Here is a 16,715-nt window from a genome sequence, read left to right on the forward strand (position 1 = left end):
AGACTCAAACCAGCTTCTCAGTGTAATGCTCCAACTTGCGTTAAGAGATGCTCTCTGTTATGCTGCATATGCTAAAGGTGATACCATCCTGACCAAACAAAGGAACAAAGAACAGGACACCACATTGTTCTATCTCACCAGTTGGTCACTGTAGAATAATATTAACTTGGCTTTGTTTAGGACAGGAGAAAATTTATTAATATCCAGTTGATTTTCCACAAAAAGATTTGTGTGGATTTTCTTTTTGAAGAAACGGAATGTTGGCCAGTTTCCCTTTTTATTCGTTTTCTTCTTCTATACGGACAACCACCTGCTTCCCCTCCATGATTGTCCAAGGTCTTAAGCCAAAACAGACCTGACTCCAAGAAAACAGACAATCTCAAGCCATCAACATGCTGATGTAATTTTGCTTATAACTAAATTAAGACTTAATTAACAATAAAGACATAATCACAACAAACACAACAGTTAAACAATAAAGTAAACTGAATTAAGTAAAATCAAGTAAGGAACAGAAGGTCTTGTTCTGTTGCTGATGCAGGGATGCTCTAGAAAATATACAAGGACAACTCTGCCAACAGACCCTAGCTGTGTCCAATGACTTGAATCTGTTGCAGTCTGTTAAAAAAACAAAGAAAAGTTTGATATATCACTAATAAAAGAACAAAATTCTTCACAGATTTATACTGTGCGATCAACATGATTAGAATACAAACATTGTATTTCAATGGTGATGGAAGTGCATGCAGGCGCGGTGGCCAGTAGATCCCTCAAATGTTTTTTTGTGTTAAGTTGTTATTTTTATTCCTTTTTAACTGAAGCATGTGACACTTAAGACAGAATCAACAGTAATCAGTGTCAGAGAGGGAAGTGCAGGGATTGGATTAATGCAGCCGACCTTGAGATGGTCAATGCCCACAGTATCTTACAAACACCCAGCCAGACCAAGCAGTTGCACAAGCAGTGCAATTCCCCCAAATTCTCATGAACATGGATGTTGCTGCAAAGGAGCTACAAATTCTACAATGTGGATGCGTCATCTTAAACCCAAACCCAGAAGATACAATACAGTCACTACAGTTTTAAGATGAGTATCAGAAATTCAGTGTCAATCAAAACATGAAATATGGTCACAATGTCTCCTTCTGCTACTGAGTTAAGGCAGAAAAGTGTTTTTAGCAGAACATCATGATGCCACAGTGAACTTGACCTTTGACTTTGTTGATATAAAATGTCTTCACTTCATCTATTTATCCTATTAGACATTTTGTGAACTTTTGTCATAAGTAGCATACAAAAACATGTTGTCACAGTGACCATGAACTTTGAAAACCAAAATCTAATAAATTCTTTGAGTCCAAGCGGATGGTTACTGCCAAATTTCAATCGTCATCGCGCCGCACAAGCGGCAGCTTTTTACAGCAGCTCTGACTGTTTTTCTTTGCAAGTGCTGGCAGTAGTGTCTCTTCTTTTCCGACAGCCAATAGCCCAATGTTCACTGCTGACCACCACATGTGAAGCTACAGTCTAACCAATGCCAAAAGAAGAGATTCAGGCATGTCGAAGAGAAGATGAACTGATTTGTAGAGTAATCACTCTAAAACAACAGAACAAACACCTAAGATATAAAGATAAGATCAAAGAGTCAGTGGCGGTGAAATGCCTCCTTCGATGATAGACAACTTCCTGCACTCAGTTTGTAGTTCCTGAAAAGCTAGCTAGCTAGCTCTAGTGGAGCTAGAGCTGTCCTATCTAGTTGTCTTCTAAGACAAACTGACGAGGTCCAGTTGCAAACGATTGAATGCCCTAAAGCTTACCGATTAAAAAACCTGGGATTTTTGGATTTCAATCAGTTTAACTGTCCTAAGTTTCACAAGATAACAATTTCAAAAATGCATAGAAATATAACAAAAATGTAAATGAGCACCTTTAGCATAATTGTTTTAGTGTTTTCTACAACATATAAAAGCATTCTTATGGTATTGTTTCAGTAAGTATTGTTTTCACAATATGTGATATATTTTGTCCCAAAAACATATCCACAGATTATTATAGCTTTTTGGAATATAAGTGAATTTAGGGATTTATATGTAAATGTAAATGTGTGTCTGTGTTAGACTTTTTCCACACTGGCCAGTCATTTGAATGCACAGTACTTTAGGGCTGTCAATGAATATGCTAAATTCAAATTATATTTTCGAATGTTGATACCTTCAAACGGAATCTTAAGACACATCTTTTCAACATTGCTTTCTTCTGAAGTGTCTTTTCATTTTACCTGATGGCTGTTTTACCTTGCCTGATCCTGTAGTTTTAATTCTAATTAATGCTTTTATTTTATTTTCTGTTTTATCACAAATGTTTTTATTTTTGGTTTTTATGCAAAGTACTTTGTGTTGCATTGTATGCAGGAATTGTGCTATATAAATTAACTTTAATATTATTATTAATGCTGTGTTTTCATATTTACTGAAACATGGCTTAATGATAACATCTTGGACTCGGACCCAACTAACATGCCACCAAGCGGACAGAGCCTTGGTTAAGGGAGGGAAAGAACATGCGCTGGTGGACTGTGTTTACACCAGCAATGCTTGTTGTTCTAATGCTATGGTGGTGTGCAAACACTGTTCACCACTGACAGAGTTTAGTTGATGTATGTCAAGTGCAATCTGTCGAGGGAATTAACAGCAATTCTGTTGGTCACTGTTTATTTATTCCCCTCAGACTCAACAACAATAGAAAGGAGGCACTCAGGGAACTGTATCAAGCCATCAGCAAGCAACATACGGTCCACACAGATGAATTTCTCATTCTAGCTGGGGATTTCAACCATGCAGAACTTGAGAATGTGCTTTCAAAAACACATCAGCATGTTGATTTTCCAATAATGTGAAATAATACTCTGGACATGGTTTATACAACCCACAAAAGGGGTGACCCCCTCCCCTACCTTGGCCTCTCTGACCACATCACTGTTATGCTAAAACCAGCATACAGACAACAGCTGAACCTCACCAAACTGGTTCAGGAGGTACGTGTGTGACCAGAGGGGGCCTCCTCTGCACTTCAGGACTGCTTTGATACCACAGACTGGAACTTGTTTAAGCTGGCAGCCACTTACAACAACAACACTGACATTCAGGAGTACAGGCCTGGAATGTTGCCTTCAGACCCAGGGACACAGCTGGTCTGGCATCAGGAAAGCCAAGCATCAGTACACAAAAAAAGATAACTTGCCATTTCAGAGACAGCAGAGACATACTGAGCCTGTGGCAGGGTATTCAGACCATCACAGACTACAAACACTCACCACAGGCCTGTGGTAGCAACATTTCTCTGCAGAAAAGCCTCTACCAGAGACAGTAACATTTTAGATCAAGTTTACTGCAACATCCCTGCTGCTTACAAGGCTGTAGCAGCTCCACACCTGGGCATGTCAGACCACATCTCAGTTAAACTTATTCCTGCCTACAAGCCTCTGGCCTGCAGAACAAAGCAGACCACCAGGACAGTACAGATATGGACTGAGGAGGCCTCCTCTGCACTTCAGGACTGCTTTGAGCTGACAGACTGGACTGTGTTCAGAGAAGAGGCAGACCTTGAGGAGTACACATCATCTGTATTGTCCTATGTTCAGTTCTGCACTGATGCTGTCCTCCCAGTCAAGACCATCACAGTGTTTCCCAACCAGAAACCATGGCTGGACAACACAGTGCGGTCCCTGCTGAAAGCCCGGGATACTGCCTACAGAGCGGGTGACAGGCTGGCTTATAGCAGGGCTCGAGCAGAGCTGAAGAAAGGAATCAAGCAGGCCAAGCTCCAGTACAAAAACAAAATTGAAGACCACTTCAAGAACAACAACCCCCAGAATATGTGGAGAGGCATCAGGACCATAACAGACTACAAGCCTAACACTCAGCTTGCCAGCCACGACCCCACCCTGCCTGACACCTTAAACAGCTTCTTTGCCCGCTTCGACACATCAGGCAGCAGAGAAGTCACACACCTACCCTGGCTGGAGGAGCAGCACCAGCCCCTCGTCCTGCAGCAGCACCAGGTGACATCCACCCTGAGGAGGATCAACACCCGCAGAGCTGCAGGACCGGATAAGGTGTCAGGCAAGACTTTGAGGCCATGCGCTGACCAGCTAGCAGGAGTGTTCCTGGACATTTTCAACCTGTCCCTGCAGCTGTCTACGGTTCCTGAGTGCCTCAAGTCCTCCACCATCATTCCGGTACCAAAGAAGACATCCATCACCTGCCTGAATGACTACCGGCCTGTTGCTCTGACCCCGGTAATCATGAAGTGCTTTGAGCGGATTATTCTCAGGTACATCAGAGGCTTCATCCCCTCCGACCTAGACAGCCTTCAGTTCGCCTACAGAGGGAATCGGTCCACAGAGTGTGCTGTCTCCATCACCCTGCACACAGCCCTGACCTACCTGCAGCAGCCCAACACCTACGTCAGGATGCTATTTGTAGACTTTCGCTCAGCTTTCAACACCGTCATCCCAGACAAGCTGGTGCTGAAGCTACACGCGGTGGGTCTGCCTGCGTCTCTGTGCCACTGGATCAGAGACTTTCTCACCAACAGGCCTCAGGTGGTGAGAATAGGGAACACAACATCATCCCCTCTGGTCCTCAGCACAGGCACGCCACAGGGTTGTGTGCTCAGCCCGGCCCTCTTCATCATGTATACTCACGACTATGCTGCCATCCACCCCACCAACACAGTCGTGAAGTTTGCGGACGACACTACAGTAGTGGGTCTCATCTCAGATAACAACGAGACCCACTACAGAGAGGAGATACGCCAGCTCACCCAGTGGTGTTAAGCCAACAACCTGGTGCTGAACACAGGGAAGACCAAGGAGGTCATGGATTTCAGGAGGTCCAGGAAGACAGATCACGCCCTCCTCCTCATGGACGGAGAAGTGGTGGAGCGTGTGGACAACATCAGGTTCCTGGGTCTCCACATCACATCTGACCTCTCCTGGTCCATGAACACCTCCCACCTGGTGAAGAAGGCACAACAAAGGCTCTTCTTCCTCAGGAAACTGAAACGAGCTGGACTCTCCTCTCGGTTGCTCGTCAATTTCTACAGGGCCACAATTGAAAGCATCCTCTGCCTTAGTGTGACAGTGTGGTATGGCAGCTGCACGCCACAGGAGAGGAAACAACTGGCACGGGTGGTTAAAACTGCACAGGGCATTGTGGGCTGCCCCCTTCCTGACCTAGCCTCTATATATGAAGGCCGGGTCAGGAAGAGGGCGAGATCCATCGCCACGGACCCCAGCCATCCGGGCACCAGACTGTTTGTACCGCTACCATCAGGAAAGCGGTACAGGAACATCCGCACCACCACTAACAGACTGAGGGACAGCTTCTTCCCCAGAGCTGTCAGAGCTATCACCCCCAGCAGCCCCTCACTGCAGTTTGAGACTGTGAGAACTGTCAACCACTGCACACCGCACTTTACACCTACACCTCCACCTCCACCTGCACCTTCTGTGTACTCAACTTTTAGGTACACACATATACTTATATTATTTTTTACTATATTGGCACATTCCATTTTCATTGGTATATTTTATTGTCCACTGGTATATTTTATTCTGTCGGTACATTTCACTGTGTATATTTTATTCTGCTTGTATATTTTATTCTGTTGGCACATTTCACTTCCATATTTTATTGTTTATTGTTTTGTATATTTTATTGCCTTAGTATATTTTCATTCTGTTATATTTTTAATTTCTTTTACAAATATTTTTACTGCATGTTTATTTAATTTTATTGTAGTTATCTTAATTTTATTCTTTCTTACTATCTGTTCCTAACATGGGGGTTGCAATGAAAATTTCCTTGACATGCTCAATGACAATAAAGACTCTTGAATCTTGAATCTTGAATTGAATCTTGTGTGCCTGTCCCAGCCAGCCTGAAGAGGTCACTCTCCAAGATCAACACCTGCAAGGCTGCTGGTCCAGACAATATACCCAGGCCAGTGTTGAAAGAATGTGCTGAGGACCTCAAAGATATGGATATGGATATCTTCAACACCTCTCTGAGCCAGGCTGTTGTCCCCACTTGCTTTAAAGCCTCCACCATCATACCTGTGGCAAAGAAGTTAACTCTATGCTGCTTCACTGACCTCCACCATCATGAAGTGCTTTCAAAGTCTATCATTCAGCAAATAACATCCATCCTCTCCCCCATCCATGGACCCATTCAGCTTGCATATCGGGCCAACCGGCCCGTCAAAGGTGCGGTCTACCTTGCCCTCCACTCAGCCCTCACCCACCTGGACACAAGAGACTCTTATGTGAGAATGTTGTTCATAGACTTCAGGTCATCATTCAACACTGTCATCCTTCTGCAGTTACAAACAAAACTAGACCGCCTGAGCACCTCCCTCGGTCATTGGTTGCTGGACTTCATCCAGAGATCACAAGCAGTTCAGTTCAGCAACAACACATCAGGCACTATTCTTGACCACCTTGGGCGGTCTGATCACAGCCTTGTTTATCTGCTCCCCCAATACACACCCAGGGTGCAAAAGGAACCTGCACTTCAACAGATTTGATTCTCCCCCCACCCCCTCTGGCCCCCATCCTGCTCCCCCCTCTTAAAACGTCTCCAGCCAAGTGGGCACTTCCCCCCTCCCCAGACCACCTTCACCTGCCCCCTGCTCCCCCACAGCTAAACGGACTGTTCTGCTCACCTATCTGCAGACCGCCGGCTGCGCTGTGAGGGTTATGTTCTTTGACTTCTCCAGCACTTTTCAACACCATCAGACCAGCACTGCTGAGGGGGAAGCTGCAAGATGCGGGAGTGGATAGACATCTGGCTGCCTGGACCATCGACTATCTCACTGACCGTACAGTATGTGCAAATGCGCAGCTGTGAGTCAGAGGTGGTAGTCTCCAGCATTGGAGCACCCCAGGGCACCGTCCTTTCCTCTTCACAATCGACACCTCTGACTTCACCTACAATACAGACATCTGCCATCTTCAGAAGTTCTCTGATTATCACCATCGTGGGCTGTGTGTCAGAGGGGAAAAACTGGAGTACCGGTCAGTCATTATGGACTATTCACATCATGGATGTGCAGCCGACAAATCTGCAGCAACTGTGTGATGCGATCATGTCAATATGGACTAAACTCTCAGAGGAATGTTTCCAGTACCTTGTTGAATCTATGCCATGAAGGATTAAGGCAGTTCTGAAGGCAAAAGGGGGTCCAACCCGCTACTAGCAAGGTGTACCTAATAAAGTGGCCTCTTCAGCGTCCTACCATCAGGGAGAAGATATCAGAGCCACTGTGTGAGCTCCACCATCACATCTATCATCACAATGAGCACAGGGGCCCCACCAAAGGACTAACCCACAGCACCAGTCACCATGGGCATGACTGTGGTGGGTCTCATCAATAACAATGATCAGACCAACTATAGGAATGAGGTGAACCAATTGGTCATGTGGTGCATAAATAACAATCTCTCCCTGAATGTGGGAAAAACATAGGGGATTCTCCCTCCCACCTACCATAAACGGTTCTGCTGTGGAGGGGGTGAGCAGCCCCAAACTTCTGGGTGTGCACATCACTGAGGACCTCTCCTGGACAAACAACACAGCATCACTGGCTCAGAAAGCCTCTACTTGCTTTGCGAATTAAAGACAGCAAGAGCCCCAGCGCACATTACATGCAATTTCCCCCAAGGCACCACTGAAAGTATCCTGACAAGCTGCATCACTGTGGTATGGGAGCTGCACTGCCTTAAACTGTACCTTCACTTCGCATAGTGCAGCTGAAAAAATCATTGGTGCCTCCCTTTCTGGATATCTACACCCCCCTTAACCACAAAGCAATCAGCATTGTGGGTGGCTTAACACATCCCTCTTCACACAGCCTCTTCCGCATCCTACCATCAGGGAGACGATATCAGAGCCACTGTGTGAGCTCCACCACTGAGTCTGCCTTCCTGTTATTTGTAGATGGATGTCCTCAGCACAGTCTTACTGCAGATAACAACACTGTTAAGAAATTGCATCCTAGTGCTGTATTTATTAGCCTTTAAATCATCCAGACAGCACTTAGGCAGATTTTGGATTGGTTCAACCTGATATGTTTTCTACACATTCCATTTGCCAGTGTATATATATATATTAGGGGTGCAACAATACATGTATCTGTATTGAACCGTTCGATACAGTGGTCCCGGTTCGGTGTGCCCCATTAGTCGAACGATACGCAATTGCAAATTTTTAATCAACTTCTGACGAGGAGCTCTGCGCTGACCTCAGTGGATCTGCGCTCGACTACTCCGGGCTGCATTGTCGAGCGCAGATGCTAAACTACGTCGGTGGAAACACAACAAACATGAACACACATTTACGCCGACATTACCCCGGTGTGACAAGTGGAACCAGACAGAAACAACAAGCAGCACACTTGGTACAAACTTTACCCGAGTCATTTAGACAGCCATTAGCACAAGATTCAAAGAGGGCAAAAGAAATCGACCGGGCGATAGCGACTTTTATTGCTGTCGACATGCGACCCTTTTCTGTTGTGGATAACGCCGGGTTTCAGGAAATGCTGCGGACACTTGAGCCCCGTTACAAGATTCCTTCACGAACCTATTTCACCGATACTGCAGTCCCTGCTTTGTACAACAAGACCAAAGCCCAATTAGAGATAGCAGTGTCCGCAGCTCCCGCTGTTGCTCTGACCTCAGATGGCTGGACATCAAGAGCTACACAGAGCTACCTGACTGTTACTGCACATTATATTACTGCGGACTGGGAGATGAAAAGCAACGTGCTTCAGACACGCCTCCTCGACAGTCACACTACTGATGATTTAGCCAAAGGTCTGACAGAAGCTGTGGAAGATTGGAAGTTAGTGCGGCCAAATGTAACTATACCTGTGACTACTGACAATGCCAGGAATATAGTTAATGCTGTCACAGCTGCTGGGCTGGGGCCACAGATTGGATGCTTTGCGCATACAATTAATCTAGCTGCTCAGAAAGGAATGACAGTGCAGCAGGTTTCCCATCTCCTAGCAAAGATGAGAAAAACTGTCACCTTCTTTCACAGAAGCACAACAGGAAACAGTGTGTTGAAAAGAAAGCAGCAGTTGTTGCAGCTTTGTGAAAACAAACTCATCCAAGATATTCCAACCAGGTGGAACTCCTCCCATGATATGATGGAACAATACCTCGAACAGCAGTCTGCAGTATATTCTGCAATGACAGACAGCACTGTCAAGAAGAGAATAAAGAACAATCAGTGTCTATCTCAGGACGACCTGAAACTGGCTGAAAATCTCATCAAAGTCATAAAAACCCTGAAAACTGTGACAATCATGATGTGTGAAGCATCATCTCCGACAGCATCCATGATCTTGCCACTGAAAATGAGCATTCTAAACTCTATGGCACAGTCAGATGATGACAGCCCAGCAGTGAGAGATGTCAAAAAAGCCATCAGGAATGACCTAGAGCAGAGATACACAAATCCTGCCCTTCAGGATTACCTACACAAGTGCACCGCTTTGGATCCACGATTCAAGTCCATGCGACACTTGGAGGATGCCACTCACCAGAGAGTCTATGGAGCACTCACCACAGAGATTGTGGTGATCATTCAACAAGTAAGAATAAATCTTTTATTATTAAGAAATTTTATTTTTCTAGCATATGAATTGTAAAAATTATTTAAATTAAATATTATATATTTGTTTTTATTTAAATAAAGGATATATATTAATAGCAAATTTTAACATTAACAAACATTTTTGTTTGTTTCCTCAGGACCAAGCCACCGCCACCACAGAAGCAACCACCTCCACAGAGACTCAACCAGCAGAATCATCAGATTCATCATCAGCATCTCCACCAGAGAAGAAGTCAGCCATTAAGGAGTTGTTTGGAGAAAGGTTCATGGCCCAAGAGCCAAGGACCAGGTCTGCAGACGAAGTGGCAGAAGAGGAGATGAACTTGTACAAGTTAGCGGACTGCATTCCCACAGATGGTAACCCACTGAGATGGTGGAAGAAACATCACAGCTCATACCCTCACCTTGCCATTTTGGCACAGCGTTACTTGGCTATACCTGGAACCTCTGTCCCCAGTGAGAGGGTGTTTTCCACAGCAGGTGACATTGTCACAGCAAGCAGATCTATACTGTCAGCAGAAAATGTGGACATCCTAATTTTCCTGAAGAAAAACATGAAAATTGAGTAAAACTGATTTGTTTTTAAGAGGTCCTTTTATTTAAGTTGTTCATGTTTTATATGCAGCCAAGTTTACTAGTAGCACTCCAGAAGATAGGTGAGATGTAGCTCCACCAAAGAAATATTTATTTTATAAGGAACTGTTATTGTTTAATATGCTGCTTAGAATATACCCCAGAAGATGGGTATAATATAGCTTTTCTTTTGTAAGGACCAATTTATTTGTATTATATACACTGCTGCTAAGAATGCACTACAGAAGATGGGTGTTTCTCCATCAGATAAATTATTATTTTTTTATCATTCTTATATTTTATATGGTGATTTAGTTTTATGCGTTTCTTAGTATGCACAGCAGAACATTTGTCAGAGCTGCACCAGATATGTTAATTTCTCAATAAACAAGTAAAAAAAAGGCAAGGAAATTTCTCTTTTTTATGTATCGAAAAGTATCGAACCGTGGCAAAAACGTATCGAACCGATGTGTATTGTTGCACCCCTAATATATATGTGTGTACACACACACACACACACACACACACACACACACACACACACACACACACACACACACACACACACACACACGAGAACTGTGAGAATTGTGAGAACTTAGGTACACACTCAGTGTATGTAATGTCTTTGTTCTTGTTTGTCTGAGCTGCATTTCTTGTAAGAAAGGTGCTACACAAATAAAGTCTATTACTCGTATTATTTTCACACAACTCTTTCTAAACCTTCTGCAGCACCTATCCACCAGAACCCAAATATTCACATAAACTTATGCTCAATGCGGATGACATATCGTGGCTTGCCTTGGACCTGGTTAGGTCTGTTCCAGCAATTTTGGATAATACTGAATTGTTCTCCAGGGTCGTTTCAGTGGTTTACTGATGGTTTGAAATATCATGGTATTCTATTCCCGCAACAGATTGAAATTGAAAAGAATACGGAATAGAAAAGATACGGAAAGGTGGTCACCATCATTTCTATCATTAGATAAATAGATAGATATACACTTTATTAATCTCCAAAGAGAAATTTACATTTCCAGCAGCTCAAAGGGTGGAAATGCATGCAAAAAAGAACAACTTTCAAGTAAGAAAAAAAAAAAACATTATGGGCAAAAGTCAGTGTCAATGTATGGCAAAGCTAAATAACTTGCCTCAAAGCCTTCCTATTGCCATACCCCATATGTACCTTAAAAGGTTTGATCATATTTGAAAAGATGTTCAATGGAACGGTGACATCCAAGGATAAAGTTAAAAAAGCTTGTGGCAACCAGTATGGGCATCATGGGTCTACCTAAACTATTCTTCTATTAGCTCAATTCTTACAATTATCTCAATGGACACTGCCACCTGAAAGGGCCCCATTCTGGTTTGACATTGAGCACAGACTCTTCATCCCACTAGGGGTGGGCAATATAATCAAGAATTTATATATATATAGTATTGTGGTACATTTTTTATTTCTGATGTTGTTCAGAGAATAAAACTGGAACATGTATCACATGTTGGCCTGCAGTGAATGCTGCATTCAAGTGACGTCAGCATAATCAGAAAAACTCTTTCTCACAGAGAAAAATCAAGAATACCCCCTCATGCCAGAAAACAACTCGTTAACTCGGTCATAATTTTGGTAGTTGCTGACTTGAATTGATATTCACATTTTTTTCAACATGTTACACAAAAAAAAAAATTACATGAACTTAAAATGGCTGAAAGAACGACTAGCAAACGAGGGAACAGGGAAATTTTCATTACACCTTGAATGCAGCATGCGGCACAGCATGCTTACGAAAACAGAGTTCAGACTTCTTCAGTGTTTCCAAAGAAGACAGTTTGCAGGTTATTTGTTAAAAATGTTCTGAGTGACTTCCACGAGGAGGGAGATATAGCACAAGCTTTAATAATTCAAACCTGATCAGCCACCTAAAACATAACCATCGCTTCGACAGTTTGGAAATCGCATGAGGACACCCGGCCTGCTAAAGACACTAATGTTAGCAACCCAGCTGCAAATAAGCCACCGGGACTTACACACATCAGCAAGGCTTTTGAAAAATCCATAAAAAATTGGCAAAGATGACCCACAGGCTAATGTTATTGAAGATTTAATCATGGACAGGATGGCGCCTGACTCACTGTGAGTGCCCTTTTTCAGTTTGTTTACATAGACAAGTCTAACTTGTGTCAGTGCATATTTATTTTTTGTAAACTTCTGGAATGCAATTTTTTCAGTTTGTAATCCTGATGCAAGTATTTGCATCAGTTCAAGGGGCCTTTATACTTTATATAAGAAAGTAATGCACCTTATTTAAATTGATGTGAGATATCAAATAGGTTTGTTTGATAGCTTTAAGAAAATGTTTGAGAGGCTTTCCAATAGTTTTTCATTGGAAAAAATATATATCTCTTCATTTAAAGAGTCAAAACTGTTTTTGTTTTTTTTCATAGTATTGATGTCATGATCTTAGGTATGTGTGTGTCATTGGTTATCGGTATCTGCCTTTAGGAGTTGAAAGTTATCGATTATCTGTGTCGGTTTTAAAAAACAGTTATCGTGCATCCCTAATCAAAATATGTCTATATGTTAATAATTCATATTTTGGGTGATAGCTAGCTAGAGTATATTAATGTGATTTCCACTGAAAAAAGGAGAAAAAAGAGTTTTGTTTTTCGATATTCGTATTTGAAAATGTGCAATGAAAATGAATTTACTTTCTCAGTGTCTCTAAAAATGTCTGAAAATACCTAAAAAGTTGTTGTTCAAATGGATTATAATTTCAGTTTGAATAGTGAAATAACATCCAGTTTGATATAAAGAAGAAAAGCTATGCCATGGTCTTTGATATTTGCTATGAGTTGTACCATGCTCATGAGACTTGCATCTTTACAGATGTCTTGTAACCAGACACTGAGCCATATTCCTCTAGGCAACAGCTCAATTTGGGTTAAGATTGGGTTTCTGTTAAATCTTCTTTGTCTCAGGATTGTTCATTTTGTAGAGAGCACTGTCTGCTTAAATTAATTTACTTTAACTTACCAACTTGCCAATATCTGTTGGGTAAAACAGGTTTCTTTTGTATTTCCTGTACATTTCATCTAATTTTTAACTATTTTAAATGATTGTTTAATATTTAAGACCATACTATCTTTATTTTCTCTTTGTTGCTGCTATAATTGTAGTTGCAGTTTTTGTTTTCACAGTCAACAAATATTTTAAATTCAAATTTGTGTGTATTTCAAATTTCAGTTTCAAAAATCCACACATGCCATTGTGAATATTAATATTCGAATGTGGCAACAAAAAAAAAATAGTAGCACCACCGCTGCGATTGAAAGCACTGTCTAACGAACAGGTGTCACAAAACTAGCTTCTATTCCAGTTCAATAAATACTGTTTTTTTTATTGTTTCTTTTACCAGGAAAATCTGTTTAAGTCTATGCATCTATTTAAATGAAGATGCAAAAATATAGCAGCTCCACGTGCTGTTGAATGAAGTGAGTGTTGTGATAATAACATCACTGTTTCTGTGAATGGAGTCTGGTGGCTTTGGCCAGAGTGATATAACAAAACGGATCTTACTTTATAACAAGAAGTACTGAAAAAACTTTCAAAATTGTTGTCTCTATTAGTCACTTGGACACAGAAAATATGGGAAAATAGGATGCTCCTGTTTGTCTTCCAGGCATGTGGACGACGGCACCAATTGCAAGCTCTGCACAAACTTCATTATTTCCATGACTCGACACTTTTCCTCAAATTGCCTCTCATGTCACAACAGCTGGCCTCAAAGGTGAGTAGGGCAGATGGGTCCTTCCTCCATCTGTTTAATTCACCTCTCTGCATGGCTCACAGACTCAATGGACTGTTCCGGGGAGATCTTAGCTGATTTAATCGTGTAAACTTCTCGTTGTTCTTCCAACTGAACGTTTCAGGTTCGAACAGTATTGTTGCACTTACACTATCCTTGTCTTGCATTTTATGCTTGCAGTAAGCATAAGTATTAACCTCACTGAATTTTTCACTGTTGAAGAAATTCTGCTCTATGTCTTTGTTTCTCCCTTTGAAGAACTTACTTTTTTCCTTTTCAATTTGTACTGTGATGACCCATTTTGACATTTAAAGTCAATCTCACACCACTTTTCAGTCATTTTAAAAAGAAGAGTGGAATTGGGTTTTGATGGGTTGCCCCTTTATCGACAAACAGCCACCATGTCACTTGCCAGAAATGGAAGTCCTACCGATTTTCAAGCAGATTGGTTTGTTACAAAACCAGTGGTGGTGTTGTTGTTGATTACCAGACAGAATGCTTGGTTTGATTAAAAATGCGGGTTTTCACACCAGAATGCTTTAGCTTATACATAGTAATAGTTCAGAAATATAATATTTAAGATTAATTTACCCTATGTACTTTACTCCTAAGTATATTACTTTTTCTTAGTCATGTAAACTGGCTGCGATGATATAATTTTGCTTATTATCTTGAAAATAAATGATGACTTAGTTTGATAAATCAGACATGATTACAACAGAAACACACACATTTTAGAAACTTACGTTTCACCATGTACATCTATTTGTCCATAAGGAAGGTTTAAAAACAATTTTTAAAGTGTAGCATAACGTGACCAAACACTGCATGCGGATACCCAGTAGGTCACTGGCGTTACTCTTCTGCAACTAGCCTACTCAGAACTGTCAAATGTTGATGTAAATATCGTGATTTAGTCGCCCGAATCCCAAAACGAAACTATAACGTTGACCTTGTGCTACAATAGCTAGTGTTAGCTGCGACCTTTATTTAAACAAACTCTAGCGGCGATATGTTAGCTGCTATAGCTAACTAATCACATCCAGGCACATACCTAAGGTCTTCCGGACAGGGAATTGTCATCCAAGGCCTCGGCCAGTGACTCTCAATCGCAGCATCGAACCTAAATTAGTTCTGTCCAACTGTGTCATCGAATTAAAGACACGAACGTTAAGATTTCCCCTCATTTTCAGTCTTAGAAATATATACTACTGAAGACAAGAATACTCTTCCATCGCCTTGTTGGTGATTACAAATAGGAGTGGTAAACTAGGCTTAATATTTACACTCAATCAACTTACGTTAGTTAAAGCGGTGTGTTGTCAAACAAGTCTTTCGGCCTGGAAAAAAACAACAGACTAATGCTAGCTTTAGCTTACTCACCGCGAAAGGTGCAGAGGATTCAGTCGAATACACAAGACCCACAGCGTACTGAAGTGTCGACAGGAAATACAGTCAGAAGACTACTTTTCCTCCGAACCGGATATGTAGCCACGACACACTCAAAGCTTCAAAATAAACTACTATTTACGTGTATATGCGGTTTGTGCTATGCAATATTGCAATATTTAAATCAAATTTAAAAAAAAATACTCAACACCCATCACAGATGTAAGTACATATACATTCTTGCAATAACTTTAAATAAGTATATATGTAGACCAATTACGTGACTGGTTACAATATGATCTAACTACAGCACATTTTTTTTCTTTTTTTTTGAGAGTAGTCTACTAACAACAAGTGTTTAATGTATAATAATAGTAACGTCTACTTTAGGTTTAATTAACCACTAATGATTGCTTGCATAAACGCATAAATATGAACAGTGTAATTTCTCTTTTATGGATAAATCCAGAATCGTAACAGAAAATTTGTTGCTGTGTACAGCATACTATGAAAAGTAACTAAATACGTAAGTCTTATTCTTGCATGCTCATACACTCATGTTGTGCAGCTAACCCTTTTTCAAACCCACTGAACAATATTCAGAATTCTAGTGTAGATCCGGAAATTTCTAAAAGATACCAAATATGATTTTTGGAAACACTGGTATAAAATGATACAAAAGATATTTTGAATATCTTCTTTTGAATGGTATAGCGTAAAATGTATGGAATTCTAAGGTTTCATATTTCAGGGAGTGTAAGCTTCATAACGCGACTGGAACAAGAAGAGACCATGCTCATGACATATATTGTCTACTGTCACAAAGTGTCGAAAAGTTCTATTCAAATCAATTTTACACAGAAACAGAGCGGACCTATTCAGACCCTGTCAGATGTCTCCTTACATGTAAAACAGCCTTGTATTTTTAAAATCTCTCATCTTTTTTTTTTTTTGTTTGTTTGTTTTGGATATGGTCAGGAAGAGGGGGGCAGGAAGAAACTGAACAAGCTGGTCAGGAGCGCCAGCTCTGTCCTGGGCTGCCCACTGGACTCTGTTGAGGAGGTGGGTGAGAGGAGGCTGCTAGCCAAGCTCACAGCCATCATGGACAACATTTCTCTGAGGGTAGCTTCAGGATGTCAGCTCAAGAACCTTAATATATCCCATGCTGGAGGTGACATATGAAGGGAAACTTATAAAAGATCTGCATTTCTTTTCGGTCCTCAGGGGGCTCTCTATTATTGCTCTCCCTCAGCTAAAAATT

General features: G+C 41.5%; 1 protein-coding gene across 3 annotated transcripts in view; it reads right to left on the reverse strand.

Moving 5' to 3' along the window:
• The window catches only part of cuedc1b (CUE domain containing 1b), a 51,431-nt gene extending 35,924 nt beyond the window's left edge, over nucleotides 1–15,507 (reverse strand). For all 3 annotated transcript variants that reach the window (XM_041940025.1, XM_041940024.1, XM_041940022.1), the window contains exon 1: nucleotides 15,449–15,507. The gene's annotated coding sequence lies outside the window, so the exon portion shown is untranslated. The remainder of the gene's footprint in view (nucleotides 1–15,448) is intronic.
• Nucleotides 15,508–16,715: the final 1,208 nt, after the last annotated feature.

This window comes from Chelmon rostratus, chromosome 7 (assembly GCF_017976325.1).
Source record: "Chelmon rostratus isolate fCheRos1 chromosome 7, fCheRos1.pri, whole genome shotgun sequence".
Taxonomy (NCBI): Eukaryota; Metazoa; Chordata; class Actinopteri; order Chaetodontiformes; family Chaetodontidae; genus Chelmon; species Chelmon rostratus.